Source organism: Arachis ipaensis, chromosome B3 (genome assembly GCF_059453495.1).
Source record: "Arachis ipaensis isolate K30076 ecotype BB chromosome B3, ASM5945349v1, whole genome shotgun sequence".
NCBI lineage: Eukaryota > Viridiplantae > Streptophyta > Magnoliopsida > Fabales > Fabaceae > Arachis > Arachis ipaensis.
This window is the reverse complement of record NC_142438.1, coordinates 41845779-41855686: the sequence shown is the minus strand read 5'-3', so window position 1 is coordinate 41855686 and position 9908 is coordinate 41845779.

The window sequence follows — 9908 nt, the reverse complement described above, 5'->3', positions numbered from 1 at the left end:
TGAATCTGAATTCCTCTAGCTCATTTAGCTGGAGCAATCGTTTTTCTCCTGCTAGTTTGGCATCAAAGTTTAGGAATCTGGTTGCCCAGTAGGCCTTATGTTCCAGTTCCACGGGCAGGTGACATGCCTTACCATACACGAGTTGGTATGGAGAGGTCCCTATAGGGGTCTTGAATGCTGTCCTGTAAGCCCACAAAGCATCATCCAAGCTCCGTGCCCAATCCTTTCTACGGGTATTTACTGTCCGTTCCAGGATTCTCTTTAATTCTCTATTAGAGACTTCAGCTTGTCCATTGGTTTGTGGATGATATGGAGTGGCCACCTTGTGGCGAATTCCATACCGAACCATGGCAGAGTAAAGCTGTTTATTGCAGAAGTGAGTGCCCCCATCACTTATTAGTACTCTAGGGACACCAAACCTGCTAAAGATATGTTTCTGGAGGAACTTCAGCACTGTTTTAGTATCATTGGTGGGTGTGGCAATAGCCTCAACCCATTTTGATACATAGTCAACTGCCACCAGAATATAAGTGTTTGAGTATGATGGTGGGAAAGGTCCCATGAAGTCAATTCCCCATACGTCAAACAACTCAATTTCCAAGATTCCTTGTTGAGGCATGGCGTAACCATGAGGCAGATTACCAGCTCTTTGGCAACTGTAACAGTTACATACAAACTCTCGGGAATCTTTATAGAGTGCGGGCCAATAGAAGCTACATTGGAGGACCTTGGTGGCTGTTCGCTCACCTCCGAAATGGCCTCCATATTGAGATCCATGGCAATGCCATAGGATCCTCTGTGCCTCTTCTCTAGGCACACACCTACGGATTATTTCGTCTGCACATCTCTTAAAGAGATAGGGTTCATCCCACAAGTAATACTTTGCATCAGTAATTAATTTCTTCTTTTGTATCCTGTTGTACTCCTTGGGTATGAACCTTGCAGCTTTATAGTTTGCAATATCGGCAAACCATGGTGCTTCCTGAATGGCAAATAAATGCTCATCAGGAAACGTCTCAGAGATCTCAAGAAAGGGGAGGGACGTCCCTTCCACTGGCTCTATCCGGGACAGATGATCAGCCACTTGGTTCTCTGTCCCTTTTCTGTCTCTTATTTCTATATCAAACTCTTGCAGAAGCAATACCCATCTGATGAGCCTGGGTTTTGAATCCTGCTTTGTGAGTAGATATTTAAGAGCAGCATGGTCAGTATACACAATCACTTTTGATCCTACTAAGTATGATCTGAATTTGTCAATGGCGTAAACCACTGCAAGTAATTCTTTTTCTGTGGTTGTGTAATTTTTCTGGGCATCATTTAGAACGCGACTGACATAATAAATGACATGCAGAAGCTTGTCATGCCTCTGCCCCAATACTGTACCAATGGCATGATCACTGGCATCACACATTAGCTCAAATGGTAACGTCCAGTCTGGTGCAGAAATGACTGGTGCTGTGACCAGCTTAGCTTTCAGCGTTTTAAACGCCTGCAGGCACTCTGTGTCAAACACAAATGGCATGTCAGCAGCTAGCAGATTGCTTAGAGGTTTTGCAATTTTTGAAAAATCCTTTATAAACCTCCTATAGAATCCTGCATGCCCCAGAAAGCTTCTGATTGCTTTAACATTGGCAGGTGGTGGTAATTTTTTAATTACCTCTATTTTTGCTTGATCCACCTCTATTCCCTTGTTTGAGATTTTATGCCCAAGGACAATTCCTTCAGTCACCATGAAGTGACATTTTTCCCAGTTTAAAACTAGGTTGGTCTCTTGGCATCTTTTCAGAACAAGTTTCAGATGATCAAGACAGGAGCTGAATGAGTCTCCATATACTGAGAAGTCATCCATGAAGACTTCCAGAAATTTTTCCACCATATCAGAGAAAATAGAGAGCATGCATCTCTGGAAGGTTGCAGGCGCATTACATAGCCCAAATGGCATCCTTCTATAAGCAAACACTCCAGATGGACATGTGAATGCTGTTTTCTCTTGATCCTGGGGATCTACTGCAATCTGGTTATAGCCTGAGTAGCCATCTAAAAAGTAGTAATAATCATGACCTGCTAGTCTTTCTAGCATCTGGTCTATGAATGGTAAAGGAAATGATCCTTTCTGGTGGCTGTATTGAGCCTTCTATAGTCAATACACATGCGCCACCCTGTAACTATTCTTGTAGGAACCAGTTCATTTTTTTCATTATGAATCACTGTCGTGCCTCCCTTTTTTGGGACGACTTGGACAGGGCTCACCCAGGGGCTATCAGAAATAGGATAAATAATCCCAGCCTCTAGTAGTTTGGTGACCTCTTTCTGCACTACTTCTTTCATGGCTGGATTTAGCCGCCTCTGTGGTTGAACCACTGGTTTGGCATTATACTCCAATAAGATTTTGTGCATGCATCTAGCTGGGCTTATGCCCTTAAGGTCACCTATGGACCACCCAAGAGCTGTCTTGTGTGTCCTTAGCACCTGAATAAGTGCCTCCTCTTCCTGTGAATTTAAAGCAGAGCTTATGATCACTGGAAAAGTGTCACCTTCTCCCAGAAACGCATATTTCAAGGATAGTGGTAATGGCTTGAGCTCGGGTTTAGGAGGTTTCTCCTCTTCCAGAAGAAATTTCAGAGGCTCTTTTATGTCCTCTGAATCCTCTAAATCAGGTTGAACATCTTTAAAGATGTTTTCCAACTCTGATTCAAGACTCTCAGCCATGTTGATCTCTTCTACCAAAGAGTCAATAAGATCAACTTTCATGCAGTCTTTTGATGTGTCTGGATGCTGCATGGCTTTGACAGCGTTCAGCTTGAACTCATCATCATTGACTCTCAGGGTTATTTCCCCCTGTTGGACGTCAATGAGGGATCGTCCAGTTGTTAGGAAGGGTCTTCCTAGAATGAGAGTAGCACTCTTGTGCTCCTCCATCTCCAGCACAACAAAGTCAGTGGGAAAGGCGAATGGCCCAACTTTGACAATCATGTCTTCAATCACGCCTGATGGGTATTTAGTAGAACCATCAGCAAGTTGGAGACATATCCGGGTTGGTTTAACTTCTTCAGTTAAGCCAAGCTTTCTGATAGTGGATGCAGGTATTAGGTTGATGCTTGCCCCAAGATCGCATAAAGCTGTCTTGGTGCAATTACCTTCTAATATGCATGGTATCAGAAAACTCCCAGGGTCTTTAAGCTTTTCAGGAAAGCTTTTCAGAATGACTGCACTGCATTCTTCAGTGAGGAGAACTCTTTCTGTTTCTCTCCAATCCTTCTTATGACTCAAGATCTCTTTCATGAACTTGGCATAAGAAGGTATTTGCTCAAGTGCTTCTGCAAATGGAATCTTTATTTCAAGAGTCCTGATATAATCTGCAAAGTGAGCAAATTGCTTATCCTGTCCTCTTTCCGGAGTTTTTGAGGATAAGGTATCTTGGCTTTATATTCTTCAACCTTAGTTGCTGCAGGTTTATTGCCTACAGAAGTGGTTGAAGAAGCCTTTTTAGAGGGGTTGTTATCAGCATTTGTGTGTGTCTGATCCCTCACTGGCGATTGAGTGCCAGAGTTAGAAGCTAGAGTGAAACTGGACGCCAGCTCCTTGTCTGCTCCTGGCGTCTGAACGCCAGAACTGTGCCCATTTTGGGCGTTCAGCGCCAGATCTTGCCCATTTCTGGCATTGAACGCCAGTCCTGCCTTGTTTCTGGCATTGAACGCCAGTCCTGAGCATGGTCTGGGCGTTCAGCGCCAGCCTTCCACCAATTTTCTGGCGTTTTAGTTCCAGAATTACTTTTCCCTAGGCTCTTACTGTCCTCAGGTGAATTTTGGGTGGTTTGCTCATTTCTTAGCTTTTTGCTGCCTTGAGGGGAGGTATTTAATGTTTTTCCACTTCTTAGTTGAACTGCTTGGCATTCTTCTGCTATTTGCCTTGACAGCTGCTGCTTTGTTTGCTTAAACTGTTCGTCCATATGTATATTAGCCATCCTTGTCTCTTGTAACCTTTCTTTGAATTCGGCTAACTGCTTTGTTAGAAAGTCCAATTGCTGATTGAATTCAGCAGCTTGTTTTACAGGACTGAGTTCAGCAGTTGCTGTCTTAACCTCTTCTTTCATGGAAGAGTCATTGCTTAGGTACAGATGCTGATTCCTGGCAACTGTATCAATGAGCTCTTGAGCCTCTTCAATTGTCTTTCTCATGTGGATAGATCCACCAGCTAAGTAATCAAGAGACATCTGAGCTCCTTCTGCAAGTCCATAATAGAAGATGTCTAACTGAACCCACTCTGAAAACATTTCAGAGGGGCATTTTCGTAGCATCTCTCTGTATCTTTCCCAGGCATCATAAAGAGATTCATTATCTCCTTGTTTAAAGACTTGGATGTCCAGCCTTAGCTGTGTCATCCGTTTTGGGGGAAAGTACTGATTCAGGAATTTTTTTGTCAGCTGTTTCCATGTCTTTATGCTGGCCTTAGGTTGGTTATTCAACCACCTCTTAGCTTGATCTTTTACAGCAAATGGAAACAGTAATAGTCTGTAGACATCCTGATCTATTTCTTTATCGTGTACTGTGTCAGCAATCTGTAGAAACTGTGCCAGAAACTCTGTAGGTTCTTCCTGTGGAAGACCGGAATACTGGCAACTTTGCTGCACCATGATAATGAGCTGAGGATTCAACTCAAAGCTACTGACTCCAATGGAGGGTATGCAGATACTACTCCCATATGAAGCAATAGAGGGGTTAGAATATGACCTCAAAGTCCTCCTGGACTGTTCATTTCCGCTTAGGTCCATGATGGAGAAAGGGAGATGATGTAAAATAAAAAAAATACTTTTATTTATTTATTTATATATTTATTTCGAAAATGAAATAAATTAAAATAAATAAAAATTGAGTGAAGATTTTCGAAAAACTGAGGAGAGAGAAAGTGGTTAGGAAGTTTTGAAAAGGATATGATGATTTTGAAAAAAAATTTTAAATTTTGAAATAAAAATCTGAATTTTTAGAAATATATTTCAAAAAATTGTTTTTAAAATAGAGAGAAAAGATATTTTTGATTTTTAAGAGGAAAGAGAAAAACAATAAGATAGCACAAGATTTAAAATTTTTAGATCTAATGCTCCTTATTTTCGAAAATTTTGGAGGGAAAACACCAAGGAACACCAAACTTAAAAATTTTAAGATCAAGACACAAGAAAAACTCAAGAACACTTTGAAGACTCACAAGAACACAAGAACATGAAGGACAAACACCAAACTTAAAATTTTTTAGAAAACCAAAATAAATTTTCGAAAATTTTAAGAAAAATTAACAAGAAAACACCAAACTTAAAGTTTGGCACAGAATTTAGTAGAAAAATTATTTTTTTGAAAAAGATTTTAAAAAGAAAATAAGGATTCTAAAATTTTAACACGACAATAATAAGAGACTCTAAACAAAAAAGAAGAAATTTTTCCTAATCTAAGCAACAAAATAAACCGTTAGTTGTCCAAACACGAACAATCCCTGGCAACGGCGCCAAAAACTTGGTGCACGAATTGTGAATCACACTTTTCACAACTCGTACCACTGACCAGCAAGTGCACTGGGTCGTCCAAGTAATACCTCACGTGAGTAAGGGTCGAATCCCACGGAGATTGTTGGTTTGAAGCAATCTATGGTTATCTTGTAAATCTTAGTCAGGAAGTCAATTATGTTTATCAGTTGAATTGCAAATAAACAAGAGAGCATGGATTAAAGGTTACTTGTTATGCAGTAATGAAGAATATGTTGGAGTTTTGGAGATGCTTTGTCTTCTGAATCTCTGCTTCCTCTGTCTTCTTGTTCACGCATGCACGTCCTCCTATGGCAAGCTGTGTGTTGGTGGATCACCGTTGTCAATGGCTACCTTCTATCCTTCCAGTGAAAACTACGCTCACGCGCTCTGTCACAGCACGGCTAATCACCGGTTGGTTCTCGATCCGGTTGGAATAGAATCCCTTGATTCCTTTGTGTTTATCACTAACGCCCAGCCTTCAGGAGTTTGAAGCTCGTCACAGTCATTCAATCTTTGAATCCTACTCGGAATACCACAGACAAGGTTTAGACTTTCCGGATTCTCGTGAATGCCGCCATCAATTCTAGCTTATACCACGAAGATTCTGATTAAGAGATCTAAGAGATACTCATTCAATCTGATATAGAACGGAGGTGGTTGTCAGGTACACGTTCATGGGTTGAGAATGGTGATGAGTGTCACGGATCATCACCTTCATCACAGTTAAGCGCGAATGAACATCTTAGATAGGAACAAGCGTGTTTGAATAGAAAACAGAAATACTTGCATTAATTCATCGAGACACAGCAGAGCTCCTCACCCCCAACAATGGAGTTTAGAGACTCATGCCGTCAAAGAGTACAAAGTTCAGATCTAAAATGTCATGAGGTGCAAAATAAGTCTCTAAAAGTTGTTTAAATACTAAACTAGTAGCCTAGGTTTACAAAAAATGAGTAAACTATGATAGATGATGCAGAGATCCACTTCTGGGACCCACTTGGTGTGTGCTGGGGCTGAGATTTAAGCAATTCACGTGCAGAGGCCATTTGTGGAGTTGAACGCCAGTTTTTGTGCCAGTTTGGGCGTTCAACTCCAGCTTTTGATCCTTTTCTGGCGCAGGACGCCAGAATTGGGCAGAGAACTGGCGTTGAACGCCAGTTTACGTCATCTATCCTTGTGCAAAGTATGGACTATTATATATTTCTGGAAAGCCCTGGATGTCTACTTTCCAACGCAATTGGAAGCATGCCATTTCGAGTTCTGTAGCTCTAGAAAATTCACTTTGAGTGTAGGGAGGTCAGAATCCAACAGCATCAGCAGTCCTTTTTCAGCTTGAATCAGATTTTTGCTCAGCTCCTTCAATTTCAGCCAGAAAAATACCTGAAATTACAGAAAAACACACAACTCATAGTAAAGTCCAGAAATATAAATTTTTCCTAAAAACTAATGAAAATAGACTAAAAACTAACTAGAACATACTCAAAACTATATGAAATTAACCCTAAAAAACGTATAAAATATCCGCTCATCAGTATCTTATATATATTTAAATTTTTAATGTCATGATTATTTATTATATTTACATATCTTTAGGTTTGCATACATGCCTGCACCCCATACTGCTGAGGATATTAGTGTTGTTTTGGTGAATTCCTTGTATGATTGGAACATAGATAGAAAATTCTCAATTTTAACACGTTAATCATAGTACAAATGATGTCATGATTCATCTTGTGCTTGATAAGATTTCACCATCTTAATTTATTAAGAGAGGAGAATTTTTTCACATGTGTTGTTGTACTCACGTTAATTTGATTGTGAAAGGTAGCATGAATGCAATATATGTTTCCATTAAAAAAAATCAGAGAGTATTTTTTTTTGGTCACAACACAGAAGAGAGACAAAAAATTTGAAGAGACTTGTAGGCAATTGAATATTAATTATGGGAGAAAGCTTGCACTTGATTGTAGAACGAGATGGAATTCAACTTATCTAATGCTTGCTTCTGCATTGCCATAAAGAGAAGTTTTTTAGCATTTAAGAAACCGTGAATTTATGTATAAATATGTACTATCTGATGATGAGTGGGAAATGGCAAATGAACTTGTTGATAAATTAGAAGTTTTTTATAGCATGACTGAATTGTTCTCTCGCACTTTATATCTAATCACAAATTTATACTTTTTCAAGATGTGTGAAATGAGATTGACATTGAATAAATAGATGTTTAGTTCCAATGACATGATTCATAAAATGGCAACAAATATAATTAGTACTGGGATCAAATTAATGAACTCATGACTGTGAAAGCTATCTTAAACCCTAGATATAAGATGAAGTTGTTGAAGTTTTCTTTCCAAAAATATATGAATCTCAAAGTGAGTTTCAATTGAGCAAGGTCAAGAAAATGATAGAAGAATTAGTATGTGAATATCAACTTAAGACTAGGGTTAAAAAAAGAGCTCCAAATGATGATAGTTCAGCTTCTACTTTGAATGTTGGAGATGGTGAATGATATTCAAAGAGAAAATTTAGTTCTATCTACTTGCAATTTGTGGAAGATACATCTGTAAAAATTAAGTTAGATTTCTATTTGGAAGAGAGTTGAAAAAAAGAGCTCCAAATGATGATAGTTCAACTTCTACTTTGAATATTGGAGATGGTGAAGGATATTCAAAGAGAAAATTTAGTTCTATCTACTTGCAATTTATGGAAGATACATCTGCAAAAATTGAGTTGGATTTTTATTTGAAAGAGAGTGTTATAGTAGATGAAACAAATGTGAAAAAAGTTGACATTTTGCGCTATTGAAAAAATATTGGAGTAAAATATCCAACCTTATAAAAGATTACAAGGAATTTTTTAGCCACTCTCGTTTCTATTGTTGCCTCAGAGTCCACTTCTAGTACTGGTGGTCGAGTTTTACATCCACATCGTAATAAATTGCATTATGAACTTGTTGAGGCGTTAATTTGCACTCAGCATTGGATACACTCTTCAGGTAAAAGTACTAATAACTCAAGTTTTTATTTAGTATTAAAGTTCAACCTCATGTCATATTTAACTCTCGTGACTTGTTGATTGATATAATATAGGTAAATCAGGGTTGAAAATTCCAATTCCTTGGGACTATGAGATGGATATGGGGGATTTAGAAGTTTAGGTAATTATTTTTCTATTATGTCAAATTTTTATTTAATATATGGTATTCCTCTTTATGATGTATGTTAACATATTAATGTTTGTGTTGTTTTAATATAGAACATGGAGTTGTTTGTTAGAAGTTGTATGCTGACAATGGAAAAATATTTGATGTTGAAGACTTTATTTTATGGCTTTTTTTTAGACTGGAAGTTGTATTTTAAGATTTTGTTTTATGGACTATGATTTGCTATATTGTATTTCTGGACTTATAATTTTGGATAAGATATATTTGTGTGTTTGTAATAATTTTTTGTAGTTTATTTTTTGTTTTTTTTATTTTTCACTATAATTTTCATATAAATGTTCAACATAGGAACATGGGAAATGAGGTTCGTTGGGAATACGAAAAACGGGGATGGAGACAATTATTCCCCTATGACGGGGATCGGGGCAGGGAAGGGGATCAATTCTGGGGGCAATGATAGAGAGCAGGGAGGCATCCCCTGTAACACCCTAATATTCAAATTCTTATGCTCGAGTCATAAGTCAATGATGTTACGGTGGTACGACTCTCAGGTGGATTTTTAATACATAACTATAAGTATAATTGAAAGAAGTATTAAATAAGAAGCCTGAAAAGAGTAAAAAAAATAAAATCGCGAAGTCGTATCACTCACGCATCGACAACTAAAAGATAAAGTGTGAAGTCGAAAGTGTTATAAGGATAAAGGCATAAAGGAGATAAGAGGAGAACAGTCTATAGATATATAACATAAGTAAATAGCCACTAGTCACGACTCGCAAAGTTTAGGCCGGCTAGGGTACAGTATAACAGTAGTTGACAACAGTATCTCCTAATCTCTCCCAAAGAAACATAAGAGCCTCTATAGGCAAGTTCAAAAGAGTTCAATACATACTATAAGCTTTTCAAAATAAAGGTGGAGAGATTCTAAGCAAAATATAAAGTAGAGAATATAAAGATCTTTGCCATCTCTCAGATGAACCACAACTCACTTCTGAGCACCTGGACCTGTATTTGAAAAATAAGAGATATATACGGAATGAGAACCCCCGACCCATAGGTTCCCAGTACGGTAAAAGTGCCAAAGAAATACAATGCATTGCAATAAAAACTCGCTAAGCATCCTAAACTTCCTTTCACCAAACATTCACCCTATGTTCTCGCTAATCCACAAATAGGCAACTATCATAAGAGAATGCTAAATCTAATTCATCTTCCTCATGCTTC